The sequence below is a fragment of the Odocoileus virginianus genome, chromosome 10 (genome assembly GCF_023699985.2).
Source record: "Odocoileus virginianus isolate 20LAN1187 ecotype Illinois chromosome 10, Ovbor_1.2, whole genome shotgun sequence".
NCBI classification, from domain to species: Eukaryota; Metazoa; Chordata; class Mammalia; order Artiodactyla; family Cervidae; genus Odocoileus; species Odocoileus virginianus.
Genome location: NC_069683.1, coordinates 40,182,284 through 40,199,048, shown reverse-complemented (window position 1 = coordinate 40,199,048; position 16,765 = coordinate 40,182,284). Strand labels below are relative to the sequence as shown.

The window sequence follows — 16,765 nt, the reverse complement described above, 5'->3', positions numbered from 1 at the left end:
TGGAAATTTGATCTCTGGTTCCTCTACCTTTTCTAAAACCAGCTTGAACATCTGGAAGTTCATGGTTCACGTACTGCTGAAGCCTCGCTTGGAGAATTTTGAGCATTAGTTTACTAGTGTGTGAGATAAGTGCAATTGTGAGGTAGTTGGAGCATTCTTTGGGATTGCCTTTCTTTAGGATTGAAATGAAACTGAACTTTTCCAATCCTGTGGCCACTGCTGAGTTTCTCTATAGTACAACTTTAAAGTCTTTAGAAAGCTCTAGTGTATTTTAATAACACACATAATATAGATGAGGAGTCAGAACTGATGAAATTTTCTTCTCTGTTGTTACTTATTTTGGTAATTTTGACTAATCTGGGTTTTGTAACCTATATTTTTATAGGTCTAATAATGTATGTTCCACTAAGTAATCAATAAATCAGCCAATTATTTATTTAATTAATGTGTTAAGTACTGTGCTAGACATAAAAGAAGTTTAAAATGATTCTTGCTTTCAGTGAGCCTGCAGTATAAACAAATGCAGGCAGTATATAATGTTGAATTTGGGAGCATTTACCTGTTTTTCAACAAGTATTAGGTGCCTTATATAATAATAATAATTAACATGTACTGAGTTATCAATGGACCAAGCATATTTGTAATTGCTTTAAGTATATTATATAATTTAATCCATTACATAATTTCTATGAGCTAGGTTTTATTTTTACTACTGTTATTATTTTATAATGAAGAAAATAAGGCACAGAGATCAAGTAACTAGACTCGAGTCACAGAGTTAGTAGATGTTGCAACAATAATATAAGCCAGACAGGCTGACTGCTAAACACTATGCTACATATTATGTGAATATATGTGTCAGGATTATAAACACATTTTGAGATTTTGATAGAAAAGTATAAGTAATCTTGGTATAGTACTTACTACAGTATTAGAATTTATTACAGTTTTACTCTTAAAAATATATAAATCTGTTTAATAAAATATAAAACAGTTTAATACAGTAAAAACTTTAATAAAATATAAAATTGTTTAATACAGTTTTCTCCTTCAGAATATGGTAAATATTGATCATATATACATATACATATATATGTCAAACTGTATTTCTATGTGTGTTTTATATTTATTCATTCCTTGTTGCTTTGGGGTTTGGAGTTTCATTTGACAAATGTTTACTGAGTACTTACTATGTGTTGTTGTTTGTTGTTATTCAGTCTCTAAGTCACGTCCAACTCTTTGAAACCTCATAGACTATAGCACGCCAGGCTTCCCTGTCCTTCACTATCCCTCAGAGTTTGCCGAAATTCACATCCATTGAGTTGGTGATGCTAGCTCCAACTCCAACCATCGCATCCTCTGCCATCCTCTTCTCCTTTTGCCTTCAGTCTTTCCTAATATCAGAATCTTTTCCAGTGAGTCAGCTCTTCCAATCAGGTGGCCAAAGTATTAGAGTTTCAGCTTCAGCAACAGTTCTTCCAATGTTATTCAGCGTTGATTTCCTTTAGTTTGATCTCCTTGTAGTCCAAGAAACTCAAGAGTCTTCTCCAGCACTACAGTTTGAAAGCATCTATTCTTTGGCGCTCAGCCTTCTTTATGGTCCAACTTTCACATCTGTTCATGACTACTGGAAAAATCATAGGTTTGACTATACAGACCCTTGTTGGCAAAGTGACATCTCTGATTTTAAATATGCTGTCTAGGTTTTTCATAGCTTTCCTTCCAAGGAGCAAGCATCTTCTGGTTTCATGGCTGCATTGACCGTCTGCAGTGATTTTGGAACCCAAGAAAATAAAATCTGTCACTATCTCCACTTTTTATCCTTCTATTTGCCATGAAGTGATGGGACTAGATACCATGACCTTAGTTTTTTGAATGTTGAGTTTCAAGACAGCTTTTTCACTCTCCTCTTTCACCAAGAGGTTCTTTAGTTCCTCTTCATTGTTATGTACCAGGCACCACACCATATGGTCATTGAAGATATATCAGTGAACTAAACAAATTCCTACCCTCAAAGAGCTTATATTATACTGGAAGGAAAAAGGCAATATAGAAAAGAAATTATTTTATAGTAACTCAGAAGATAAATGCTATGGAGAAAAATAAATTAGGTAAGGTGAATAGGGAGTGCCGAGTGTATAAATATGTCCAGTTTTAAGTAGTATGGTTATGGAATTTTTCATTGAGAAGACAATCTTTCCTCAGAGACTTAAAATAACAGCAAAGGAACCATGCATATATCTAGAGAAGAGTGTTTTAGGCAGAGGGCATGACCAGAGTAGAGGCTTTAATGTTGAAATGTGTTTGATGTTCACGCAACTGGAAAGAGAGCAGAATGGCTGGAGATGAGTAAATGAAAGGAAAATAATAGAAGAAGTCAGAGAAATAATAGGAACCAGATTATTAGGAACTTGTATATCATTGTGAGAATTTTCGCTTTTATTCTGTGTGAGATGGGATGCCATTGGAACATTTTGAGCAGAAGAGAATATGATATTCTTGTGTTTTGAAAGGATCATTTAGATTGTTGCTGGGAATAAATTTTAGGGATGCAAAAGGGTGGAAGCAGAATGACCACTTAAAGGCAACTACAGTAGTCCAGGTGAAAGTTACTGGTGGTTTAGAGTAGCAGTGGAGGTGGTAAGAAGTGGTTATATTCTAAACATAGTTTTAAAGAAGAACTCACAGGACTTTCTAGAAGGTTGGATATGGAGGGTGAGAGAAAGAAAGGAATCAAGGATGACTCCAGGATTCTGGCCTGAGAAGGTATAAGGATAGAGTTGTCATTAAGTCAAGTGAGAAAGGCTTTGAGAGGAACAGGTTTTAGGAGATATCAGAAACTCAGGTTTGGACATGTATGCTAGCTATCCAAAGGAGGTAGGGAGTAGACAGGAGAGAGGAATGGACTGGAGATAAAAATTTATGATTCTATAAGCTTATACAGATATGAGTACAGTACTTCTAGATCTCAATCTGTTATTTGTTCTGTTTGAAAGACTTGTTTCTCAGTCTTTGGTTAAGATATATTGAAAAAAATCTCTATTATGTTTAACTCTGAGTGTAAATTCTGGTTCAAATGTAAATTTATTCCATTGTCAATCTTCTGGTCTGCCTGTATAGTCAAGCATAGTCACATCTAGTCAGGAGAACAAAAACCATGATGAACAGTTTAAGTGGATGGGACTTAATTGAGGATACTTGCTATACAGGTATTGGAAGGTTGAAAAAACAAAAGGAAGTCAATAGTTCCTATATCTATATGTTCCCAGATATAACTGTAGGGAGCAGCTGCCAGTGATGCCAGCTTCCATTTGTCTGGAAAGAACGTGGCCTATTTGAGTTTAGGAACTTGGAAAAAAATTATGACTGGGGCTTAGATTTCTGGGGAGAGGGTGTGCTGTGTGACTTGCTCAGCCTACTGAGGGAAACGTGACATGGCTTCTGCTCTAATCACTGAGAGGAGAGTTGTCAGCTGGTGTTGGTATCTTTGAGGGGGTTAGGCAGCTGGTATTGGGAGTGCTAAAAGAAGCTAAGCTGATGGGAATGTAAAATGGTGCAGCCATAAGCATATTTTGCTGCTGGAGGGATGCTCTCATGAGCTAGAAAAAGGAAGTCTCTTCTCTTCTCCTTCCACCTTCTAATTTCCCACTGGTCCCTCTCATTGGCTGAGCCTAATAGGAAGCCAGCTGGCAAGGGAGCATGGGAAATATAGTGCCTCAGAATCACAGAGCAGAGTATTGAAGGGTGATGTGAGAGTCAGAGGCAGTAAGTAAATAACTGGCACATGTATTGTGAATGTTAACGTATGAATACAATTTTAAGACCTCATTCCATTGAAATGTTCAGCAAAGTGGGACACTATATTTTAAGCCATAGTACTTTGGCTATTTGTTGATAATAAGTAGAAAATAATGTTTGGTGTTAAAGAGGATAATAACTGATTAATTTTAAGAGTGACTTGGTTTTCAAAATTTTAAGCTACTTTCTGTCTCCAGGCAAGAAATTAGTCAGTTCACTCATCCAGCGATAGGTACTATTCTTGCACTTAAAATATGTTAGTGAATACAACAAATAATTTTAATTCTCACAGAGTTTATATTACTGATGGGACAGACGGATAATGACAAGCATGATAAGTTAAGTTATAGAGTATATTAGAATTGTATAAGGTCTATAGAAAAGGAAATTTAGAGTAGGATAAGGTACATTGATAATGCAAGGAAACAGTATTATTAAATAGAATGATTAGAATAGGAGTCATTGAGAACATGACATTTGAGCAAAGACTTGAAGAAGGTAAGAGTGTAAGCAATAGGAGAGGAAATTGTTATTTTCCATTTTTTTTTGGATAATACCCTGTCTAATGGATGTGATATTGTATTTCATCCTGGTTTTGATTTGCATTTGCCTAATGATGGATGAAAAAGCAAAAAGATAGGACGTTGAAAGATGAACTACCTAGGTTGGTAGGTGCCTAATATGCTCCTGGAGATCAGTGGAGAAATAACTCCAGAAAGAATGACAGGACGGAGCCAAAGCAAAAACAACACACAGTTGTGGATGTGGCTAGTGATAGAAGCAAGGTCCAATGCTGTAAAGAGCAATATTGCATGGAATGTTAGGTTCATGAATCAAGGCAAATTGGAAGTGGTCAAACAGGAGATGCCAAGAGTGAACGTCAACATTCTAGGAATCAGCGAACTAAAATGGACTGTAATGGGTGAATTTAGCTCAGATGACCATTATATCTACTAATGTCAGCAGGAATCCCTTAGAAGAAATGGAGTAGCCATCATAGTCAATGAAAGGGTCTAAAATGCAATACTTGGATGGAATCTCAAAAACATCAGAATGATCTCTGTTCATTTTCAAGGCAAACCATTCAATATCACGGTAATCCAAGTCTATGACCCGACCGGTAATGCTGAAGAAGCTGAAGTTGAACAGTTTTATGAAGACCTACAAGACCTTTTAGAACTATTATCCAAAAAAGATGTCCTTTTCATTGTAGGGGACTGGAATGCAAAAGTAGGAAGTCAAGAAACACCTGGAGTAACAGGCAAATTTGGCCTTGGAGTACAGAATGAAGCAGGGCAAAGGCTAATAGAGTTTTGCCAAGAGAACACACTGGTCATAGCAAACACCCTCTTCCAAAAACACAAGAGAAGACTCTACACATGGACATCACCAGATGGCCAACACCGAAAATCAGATTGATTATATTCTTTGCAGCCAAAGATGGAGAAGCTCTATATAGTCAGCAAAAACAAGACCGGGAGCTGACTGTGGCTCAGATCATGAACTCCCTATTGCCAAATTCAGACTTAAATTGAAGAAAGTAGGGAAAACCACTAGACCATTCAGGTATGACCTAAATCAAATCCCTTATGATTATACAGTGGAAGTGAGAATTAGATTTAAGGGACTAGATCTGATAGAGTGCCTGGTGAATTATGGACGAAGGTTTGTGACATTGTATAGGAGACAGGGATCAAGACCATCCTCAAGAAAAAGAAATGCAAAAAGGCAAAATGGTTGTCTGAGGAGGCCTTACATATAGCTGTGAAAAGAAAAGAAGCGAAATGCAAAGAAGAAAAGGAAAGATATAACCATTTGAATGCAGAGTTCCAAAGAACAGCAAGGAGGGATAAGAAAGCCTGCCTCAGTGATCAGTGCAAAGAAATAGAGGAAAACAATAGAATGGGAAAGACTAGAGATCTCTTCAAGAAAATGAGAGATACAAAGGGAATATTTCATGCAAAGATGGGCTCAATAAGTGACAGAAATGGTATGGACCTAACAGAAGTAGAGGATATTAAGAAGAGGTGGCAAGAATACACAGAAAAACTGTACAAAAAAGATCTTCATGACCCAAATAATCACAATGGTGTGATCACTCACCTAGAGCCAGACATCCTGGAATGTGAAGTCAAGTGGGCCTTAGAAAGCATCACTACAAACAAAGTTGGTGGAGGTGATGGAATTCCAGTTGAGCTATTTCAAATCCTGAAAGATGATGCTGTAAAAGTGCTGCACTCAATATGCCAGTCAATCTGGAAAACTCAGCAGTGGCCACAGAACTGGAAAAGGTCAGTTTTCATTCTAATCCCTAAGAAAGACAATGCCAAAGAATGCTCAAACTACCTCACAATTGCAGTCATCTCACACGCTAGTAAAGTAATGCTCAAAATTCTCCAAGCGAGGCTTCAGCAGTACGTGGACCGAGAACTTCTAGATGTTCAAGCTGGTTTTAGAAAAGGTAGAGGAACCAGAGATCAAATTGCCAACATCCACTGGATCATCAGAAAAGCAAGAGAGTTCCTGAAAAGCATCTATTTCTGTTGTATTGACTATGCCAAAGCCTTTGACTGTGTGGATCACAATAAACTGTGGAAAATTCTGAAAGAGATGGAAATACTAGAGCACCTGACCTGCCTCTTGAGAAACCTATATGCAGGTCAGGAAGCAACAGTTAGAACTGGACATGGAACAACAGACTGTGCTCTGTTCCAAATAGGAAAAGGAGTATGTCAAGGCTGTATATTGTCACCCTGCTTATTAACTTATATGCAGAGTACATCATGAGAAATGCTGGGCTGGAAGAAGCACAAGCTGGAATCAAGATTGCCGGGAGAAATATCAATAACCTCAGATATGCAGATGACACCACCCTTATGGCAGAAAGTGAAGAGGAACTAAAGAGCCTCTTGATGAAAGTGAAAGGAGAGTGAAAAAGCTGGCTTAAAGCTCAACATTCAGAAAACTAAGATCATGGCATCTGGTCCCATCACTTCATGGGAAATAGATAGGAAAACAGTGGAAACAGTGTCAGACTTTATTTTTTGGGCTCCAAAATCACTGCAGATGGTGACTGCAGCCATGAAATTAAAAGATGCTTACTCCTTGGAAGGAAAGTTATGACCAACCTAGATAGCATATTAAAAAGCAGAGACATTAAAAAAAAAAAAAGCAGAGACATTACTTTGCCAACAAAGGTCCTTCTAGTCAAGGCTATAATTTTTCCAGTGGTCATGTATGGATGTGAGAGTTGGACTGTAAAGAACACTGAGCACTGAAGAATTGATGCTTTTGAACTGTGGTGTTGGAGAAGACTTCAGAGTCCCTTGGACTGCAAGGAGATCCAACCAGTCCATCCTAAAGGAGATCAGTCCTGGGTGTTCATTGGAAGGACTGATACTGAAGCTGAAACACCAATACTTTGGCCACCTGATGCAAAGAGCTGACTCTTTTAACAAGACCCTGATGTTGGGAAAGATTGAAGGCAGGAGGAGAAGAGGTCAACAGAGGATGAGATGGTTAGATGGCATCACCGACTCAATGGACACGGGTTTGGGTGAACTCCGGGATTTGGTGATGGACAGGGAGGCCTGGCGTGCTGCAGTCCACGGGGTTGCAAAGAGTCGGACACAGCTGAGCGACTGAACTGAACTGACTGAATGATGGATGATGTTGAACATCTTTGCATATATTTATTGGCCATTTGTAGGTCTTTGGAGAAATGCCCGTTTGAATCCTTTACTCATTTTTGAATTGTGCTTGAAATTGTTGTTATTGAATTGTGGCAGTTCTCTATGTGTTGTGGATATTAATAAATCATCAGATACATGATTTGAAAACTTTTCTTTTTCTGTGAGTTGCTTTTTCACTCTCCTGGTAGTGTCCTTTGATGCATATAAGTCATTTAAATTGATGAACTCCAGTTTATCTATTTTTCTTTTGTTGCCTGTGCTTTTGTGTCATATCTAAGAACTGATTGCAATGCAATGTCATGAAGACTTCCCCAAAGTCGTCTAAGGGTTTTGAGGTTTTAGCTTTTAAGTTCAGGTCTTTGATCCATTTTGAGTTAATTTTTGTATATAGTGTAAGGTAAGGGTTTAACTCTATTGTTTTGTGTAGGCATTCAGTTTTCTTAGCACCATTTATTGAAGAGATCCTGTTTACTTTAAATGAACTTTTTATAAATTTAGATATTGGATAAAAAGAGATTAGAAATTATTGGGTTTTTACTTGTCTAGTGTTTTTTACATTCTTTTTGCTCTGTCTCTGTTGCCTGCTATCATTTGCAAAACATAATACAAATGCTAGTTAACTGAATAATTATTTCATAGTGAATATACAGTTAAAAGAATACTGTATTAACTGTGGTGTTTTCTAGGAAAGTTACTTTTTAAACATACTTTTATAATATTTCCTGCTCCCCAGGAAGTTTCATAGGCTTTATGTTTGTATATATATGTTATCTTGAAGTGCTAGACAACAATTTTTCTGTACACTATTATCAGTGTTTAGTCCACTGGAAATATGGGCATTATAACTTTTCCATCCATGTTTTTTTGCCTATTAGCTCCTAGTATTTTTAATCATCCATTTTCATTTGGTGATGTGTCTAAGCTGAGGGTAGGATTGAAAGTTGTATTTCATGGTGATTTGTAATTGCTTGGGATAATTATCTGAGATTAATCTCATACTTCACTGGGACTTGTTCTTTCTTTTTCTCTTGCCTTGCACTGTGGTTACACATTACTGACTGTGATTTGAGAGCTAGTTCTTTTCTTTAAGCCCTAAGGAAGAAAATGTGGTTGCTTTCTATGTCATAACTGTGTGAACGGCTTTTACTCTCGTGGCATCATTAGAGCTCTCAGTGGAGAGCATGCTGTCTCTCTTAGCCTATCATGAATCTGGCATGCTATGAGAGAAGGTATATTTGGAACATTGTTCTTTGCACTGCTCTTGTTTCCTGAATATAGTTCTTATGTTGCGCTCAATGGAAAATGCGAGGTATATTTATCCTGACAGTAACAATTCCAAAAAAAGACAATGCAATGTACTTCAAATAAAGAACTTTACTACTGTTTCACACACAAAACTAAAATCAGATTACACATAAATGCAAAAGGCGCTTCATCAAAATCCATCCTGTACCTTAAATCTAGTCTGAGGATTTAGATTGTACACTCAGATTTACTTTCTCTACTTATTACCTTGAATAAATTTCACTTGGATGAGCTAGTTACTCTAGCAAACTTCTAATTTCTGCACCATACTTTATAGGACTTGCTGAATATTTAGTTTTTGCTGACCCAGTAGGGTCAACTCAATTTCATGAAAGCTTGGTGTGTATGTTGATGGTTTTACACTCTTACAACTGTCCTGTGATTTTTGTACTTGGGTTACAAATTTGGGATTTGATGCTATCTGTTAGGCATGGTAAAGAAATGATAGAACTAGATAGAAATTTATAAATTGTGACACTGATATGTATAAGAAATACTTCTATGTTAAATAGTGATTCATCTTGAGTACTCCAGTTGCCTAGTACACTTGTGTACATCTCAGTGCAGAAAGAAATTATGATATGCCAGGCTTATCAGTTAATTTACTCTCTATAGCAGTCATTGACCAGTCAAAGCATGGAATTTGGACATGTATCTAAATCTTTGTTTTGTAATTTACCTGTAGTAAAATTTAAGCCTTTCTCATCAATAAATCAGAGATAATATTACTAGAATTGTCATACACTTTGAAAAGACTAATGAGGTATTATTTGCATCTCTTTTTCTAGTTAAAATAGTTTTCTGTAGTATGAAAAGTACTTCTCTATGTGTATGATTTGATTTAATTGTATGTAGATAATTTTATAATGCACCCCCTTTTCAGGATGTTAGGATGCAAGAATAATCAGAGTCCTTTCTAACCAGTCCCTAGCAGCTGATTAAACACTGTATAGAGAACTGGGAAATATGAAAGATGGCAAATGAAATCCTGGCGGAAAGAATAGTCTAATCCCAAAGGACATTTTCAACAATAGTCTGGGCCCTATGCCTAGTACTTAGAGGGGCCTATGGTACAAAACTCCTGCCCCTCACTGTACCATTCCCAGAATCTTATTTGTTAATGCTTGGCTTTATTAATAAAGTCATGACCACTTGTTCAGCACTGCATATGGTTAGTTGTGATTTCCAGCTGCCCATTGGGCTAAAGTGTAAACAGTGAGTAGATTGTTATGTTCTATTAAGCTTAAAGCTGTGATCTCATGTCTGTACCACATATGTCTGCAGCCAGAAATATATCCTTTTCCTGATCTTGTGGAAGAGAAGCAGCACTGTATCTGAAAAGAATCTGAATTCATTAGTCTAAGGGCTTTTAACTTTTCTTCTTACTGAAACCAAAGAACAAAATAAAAGCGTAGAGTTGTGAACATCATCAGTAGGATGTCAACATGACACCAAACAGCATAATATATTGTCAAGATGAACGTTTAATCTGGTGACTGAAATTTCTATACATTTGGCATTTTCACAGAAGACAGAATGCAGGCAATAATCCAACAATCCAGTCAACAAAGAGAGCCTTAGTACAGTGGATTTGAAATAAGAACAACAGTTTGTCTGAGTGACTGAGAAAATGCCCATTGATAGAACTGGCTCCTAAATTCTGGCCCAATTGCTAATATGCTAGGTTAATTAGCATCTAAAATTTTGCTTTAATATGTTGATCAGGGATACTGTTGTTATTGTTGGTGGTGATTTTTTTCTTTTTCTTTTCTTTAGTTTTTCTTTTAAAATCAGCTTCAGCTACTTGACATTACAGATGTTTCAGCTGTTCCCACAGTGTGAATGCTAGATAAAAACCTGAAGTTCTAAGCTGTCCGAAAAAGGAAATTTATAATGACACCACTTTATACCATACAAACAAGACGCTTTTAGATGTATATTTGTAAATATTTGTTACTTATTCTTCAGAGTAGTAATAGCCCCCATTTTCCGATGAGGGGGCTCTTTGTTTAAACAACTTTTCAAGGTCACAGAATCTGGATTCATACATATGGCCAATTCTGTCCTTGGGATCTTCCAGCTATGTCACATTGCTTTTGCCTCTTTATAAACTGATTTTATAAGATAGCTTCTGGCCTCTAAAATGTGCAGTATTTCTGAGTAATAATACTAGTAATTAATTGTAGTACCTTTTATTTGCATGGTGCTTTATTCTTTTCAAATTGATTATGGCCATTTGCTTATATATTCTACCTGACTACCCTTTTGGGATAATCAGGGTAGGTATTATTATCCCTGTTTTACAGATGAATCAGATAACCTGAAAGAGGATAAAAATTTTGCCTAATTTTATTCTTTATTTTTATTGGAGTATAGTTGCTTTACAATGTTGTATTAGTCTCTATTGTACCTATTGGAGTCTTTTAGCTCAAGGTCTTGGTCCAGAAGCTGTTGAAAATTCTCTGGCCTGACTGGAATGGAGAAATTTCAGGGAGGAGGAAAAGTTAGGTTTGAAAACAAAATTTTCTTAATAGTTATTTTGTTGGGTAATGTAGTATGCCAGTAACACCATATGGTAGGTGTAACTTTCTGAATATTGGTAGAAATACAAAAACATTTAATAATTCTTCTTTCCTTCAAGGAAACTAGGACAGACAGTGTTGCGATAGAAATGAAAACTGGGCTTGATTATCAGAAGAGTTAGATTTTGGTGCTAGATTTCCCTTGACTATCTGTGGTTTTGGGCAAATTTCTGTCCTTCCTGTAAGTTCCCTCGTCTGAGAAGTAAGGAGAAATAACTAGATAACTTTTAAAGGTACTTTCATCCCTAAACTCTTTCAAATCTTCTCTCTTGACCCCATGACAGAAAAATTGTGTTGAATTGTCTGGTACTAGTAAATTAAGAGGTAAGCAAAGATGTAGAGACTCACTTTTGGGGAGCTGACTTTAATAATTGAATAGTCCTTAAAAATTAAGTCCTAATCAGTTACATCAAAATTATGAGGCATGTCTAGAATAGTTCTAGGTCAGGATAGCATTCTTAGCTCTACCACTCACCATTTGTGTAACAATAGGTAATTTATTTTACCATCCTGAATTTTAGTTTCTATATCTTTACTATAGCAATCACCTCCTTCCTCTTCAAAAACTTTTACTGACCACTAAGCGTTATGTTAGATGTTGAGGCTATAAGGTGAACTTTTTCCTTTAGGTGTTCAAAGTGTCTCTCTGCTAGAGGAGTTGCAATTGAAGCCTATTCTCTATTAATGGAACCATAGAATCTTAGAGGTGGAAGAAATCTTGGGGTAGTTCAATTTGGACTTAGAGTGTGAGCTTATGAGGGCAGAAACTTTATTTTGTTCACTACTTTATCCCAAGAATCTACAACTATGTCAAGCATATGATATGCATACTGAATGAATTAATAAAAGAAGAGTGAGAAAAATCATCTTTGGATTATGTAGAGCCTTCTTTATCTGGAACCATGTTGTTCACATGTTAGACTGGCAACGTGCCAAGGCTTATGGGCATCTCTGTGACAGAAGGGGTAAACAGGGATATCCTCTGTGGGCACAATCACACTGACTGCTTCTTCAGTGAAATGTCTGACTTGTCATCCCTTGCATAGGAATGTTGAAAGAGTTTGGTGTGTTAGTTCTGAGAAAGGGTGGATTTGTTTGCTGATCTCTGTTCCACAGGAAATTGTAGAGCTCTGAAAAAGCAGTTTCCTTTACTTCGTGGCATAGAGTCCTTCAGCCGTAACAAACTCTAGGTAGAATTTACCTGCTTTTTAAATTTTTCTTCCATTTTCAGACCCTAGTTCCCTTTACCCCCATGTCCTCCCCACAATACATATGGCATACCACACAGTGCTTCTACATAATCACCCTTTATTTAACTTTCTTGGGGGAATTATGCTGTGCTCTATGGAGAAATTGCTTTATTTTCAGGGTTCTAGATTTTCTCTGGGTTTCCTTTGGCATTTCCCTGAATGGAGTCATGAGGCTTGTTTTTCGTGTGTCTATGACACTCCTGGGGTGGGGTACGTGTTACCGAGATTGTTACACTGTCCAGACCCAGGGAGGGAGAAGTGGAGTTAGGGGACACTGATATGGAAAGCAACCAAGAGGGCTTTTTTTCTTTACTTATTATTTCACTTTCAAGAAGAAGATGTGGTTTCCTCAAAAGAGCAGAGAAATGAGACTTGTCATTATCATGCTTCAATCATTATCTGTTTAGCAATCACTGTTGCTTTTTTCCTCCCTCTGTAACACAAGCGGCTCTTTTTTTGGTTTGTTTTTTAAGAGAAAACCACATGACATATGGAAAGGACCTTTGTTTTAGAGGACCTGGTCTTTAGTCCTGGCTTCTTCCCTCCCTAGCCAAAAAACTCTAAAAAGTTATCATCTCTGAGCACTATTTGCAGAGACTAATTCTGTAGAGATGATAACATGATAACACTACTGGTTGCACCAGGTTATCGTATGAATTAAAATAAATAATGGAAAAGGCTTCATAAATTATATATATGAACTATATACAAACCTACATCACTTGCCTCCAGTTTCCATCATCTCTAAATTATCAAGAATCTCTTATTGCCTTTTAAAGTAGAAATATATCTTGTATTTTTCTCCCTGACTTGCAACAGCCTCATCAAATTTGAAGATTTGGAAATAAACATTCTCTTTTCCAGTTTTTGCTAGGAATCTTCATCAGGGCATTTCTCTGGCACCCTAAACAGCTGTTGTGTGTGTCAGTCCAGAGGTGGTTGCATTTCACTGGTTCAAGATTGCGTGATTCTGGTGTAGAGTTGTGGGTTTTTGCTAATAGCAGTTGCTTGCTCTGAGATATGCTATATAATTTGGCATATTAATGAGAGGAAGTCAGGATGATGCTTTATAAGTGACAGAGACTTTGAGAAAATGGCACAACTCTATTTTTTTTTCTAAAGAGAAATCCTTCTCAAATTTTTTTTTCCCCTTCTCATTTTTTTCCCGGCAGCTTTGTATCTTCTACTCAGGTTTTTTTTTTTTCTTCCCTACTTTATGAAAGCTCTTCTTTCCTTATTTCCTCTAGTCAGTGTTTACAGCAGAAGTAATACATGTTTTATGATTTTTTAAGTGTTAGAATTGTTTAATCTTAGAACAACATCTATTGAGTGAAGGAGGAGGGCATGGCAACCCACTCCAGTATTCTTGCCCAGAAAATCCCATGGATAGAGGGGCATGGTGGGCCCCATGTCTATGGGGTCTCAAAGAGTCGGACACAACTGAAGTACACAGTATTTTTAAAGTAGTCAAGGGAATGCTGACTCTGGATTGACACTGCATGTATTTGGATACTGACTCAGCTACTACTTATTAGCTGTGTGACCTTCTGACAAGTCACTTAAATTTTTTGTTCCTTCTTTTCTTCTGTAAAATGGGTGTAATAGTAGTACCTACATCATTGGCAGTTATGAGGACTGAATTTATATGTATGTTTTTATATATAGTGGTGGTTTAGTTGCTAGGTCATGTCTGACTCTGTGACTCCAGAGACCTGTAATCACCAGGTTCCTCTGTCCATGGGATTCTCCAGGCAAGAATACTGGAGTGGGCAGCCATTCCCTTCTCTAGGTGATCTTTCCAAGACAGGGACTGAAACTGCATCTCCTGCATTGCTCCTTACCATCTGGCCTTACCTGATGGCTCAGTGGTAAAGAATCTATCTATCTGTCTGTCTGTCTATCTATCTATCTATCTATCTATCTATCTATCTGTCTGTCTGTCTGTCTATCTATCTGTCTGTCTGTCTATCTATCTCGATCTATTTGTTGTTGCTGTTCAGTCTCAGTTGTGTCCAACTCCTTGCGACTCCAGGGACTCGAGATGCCAGGCTTCCATATCCTTCACTAACTCCTGGAGTTTGCTCAAACTCATGTCCAATGAGTTGGTGATGCCATCCAACCATCTCATCCTCTGCTGCCCCCTTCTTCTGCCCTCAATCTTTCCCAGCATCAAGGTCTTTTCCAATGAGTCAGCTCTTTGCTTCAGGTGGCCAAATTATTGAAGCATCAGCTTCAGCACCAGTCCTTCCAATGAATATTCAGGGTTGATCTTCTTTAGGAATGAGTGGTTTGATCTCCTTGCTGTCCAAGGGACTGTCAGAAGTCTTTTCCAGCAGCACATATATAAAAATATGTAGTCAATTAGACACGGGTTCAGTCCCTGCATTGGGAAGATCCCCTAGAAAAGGGAAAGGCTACCCACTCCAGTATTCTTGCCTGGAGAATCCCATTGACAGAGGAGCCTGGTGGGCAACAGGTCCATGGGGTCTCAAAGAGTCAGACATGACTGAAGCCATGTAGCACACAAGTGTGCACGCACACACACACATGCACATATATTTAGCTGTTATTGTTATTATTACCAAAAACTTACTGCTATTAATGTATATTTGAGACAATCAATACATTATGAAGCCCTAATATGTGCTTAGGATTCTGCTAGTTATCTTGGGAATTCAAATTGTATGGCACCATTCTTGTCCCCTTTAGTGACTTGGTCAAGGGTAATGTAAGGCATATTTGGATAGTACAAGTTGCCTGAAGATTTGCTGCAGGTCTCTTATATGGCTTGACTGGGGACACAGAACATAAACAGAACAGGTAGCTGACAGATACAAATGTATTGATCAAGGTAAATGAATGTTACAGGAATAATTATAGTAAGAATGTAATAGTGGGCTGATATGCTCTTGAAAGGCTTTTGGAGGAGGTAAGATATTAGCTGAGCCTAGAGAGTAGACTATGGAAATGTGGAGATGAGGAAGGGTCTCAGTTTTGGGGAGAAGGAGTAGGGAATGGGAATAGGAACATTATAATGCACCATATTAAAAAGCAGAGACATTACTTTGCCAGCAAATGTCCATCTAGTCAAAGCTGCAGTTTTTTCCAGTAATGTATAGATGTGAGAGTTGGACTATAAAGAAAGCTGAGTGCTGAAGAATTGATGCTTTTGAACTGTGGTGTTGGAGAAGACTCTTGAGAGTCCCTTGGACTGCAAGGAGATCCAACCAGTCCATCCTAAAGAAAATCAGTCTTGAATATTCATTGGAAGGACTGATGTTGAAGCTGAAACTCCAATACTTTGGCCACCTGATGCGAAGAACTGACTCATTTGTAAAGACCCTGATGCTGGGAGGGACTGAGGGCAGGAGGAGAAGGGGATGACAGAGGATGAGATGATTGACGGCTAACCGACTTGATGGACATGAATTTGAGTAAGCTCCGGGAGTTGGTGATGGACAGGGAAGCCTGGCGTGCTGCAGTCCATGGGGTCGCAGATCGGACACGACTGAGCAACTGAACTGAAAACAGACAGGGTTAAAGCTCTGGTGCTGCCTCTTACTGTCTTTGTGACCTTAGTTAAGTAACTTAATCTTCCAGAGTCTCACTTTTCTATACTGTAAAATGGGATAATGTTAGTTTTTTAAGTTTTGTTGTTATTCAGTTGCTAAGTCATGTCCAACTCTGTTAATGTGAGTCTTAGAGCTAACTCATGTAAAGCAGCTAGTATAGTTCTTGGCTCATAGTATTCAGTGAATGATATGACTGGGAATAGAGTGTAAAAATTAAAAGCATGGGTTTTAAAGTCAGGTAGGACAGGTTTGCATATTCTCTACCGTTTACTAGCATTATAACCAAACCCAGTTACTCTAAGCTTACTTACCTCATTTGAAAATGGGGATACATTAGTAGCTTTATTGTTGAATTGTTTGAAATTTAGTGAGGTACTGAGAAGCATAAGTAACCAACAGAGCACATAGTATGAACTCAATATACATTAGCCCTTATGTTATTTTTATTGGTATACTATCTCTCTTCTTCCAGGTATTCCTTTTGTGATTATTCATATTCTTTCATCGTTTCCTCCCCCTATCTCTTCATTTACTTCCTTTCAACAACATTTATCAGTAGCAGTTAT

At 37.5% G+C, this 16,765-nt stretch overlaps 1 protein-coding gene across 10 annotated transcripts in view; it reads left to right on the top strand.

The window, feature by feature from the left end:
* The window catches only part of SOX6 (SRY-box transcription factor 6), a 765,792-nt gene that overhangs the window by 339,564 nt on the left and 409,463 nt on the right, over positions 1-16,765 (top strand). The gene's annotated exons all lie outside the window — the stretch shown is intronic.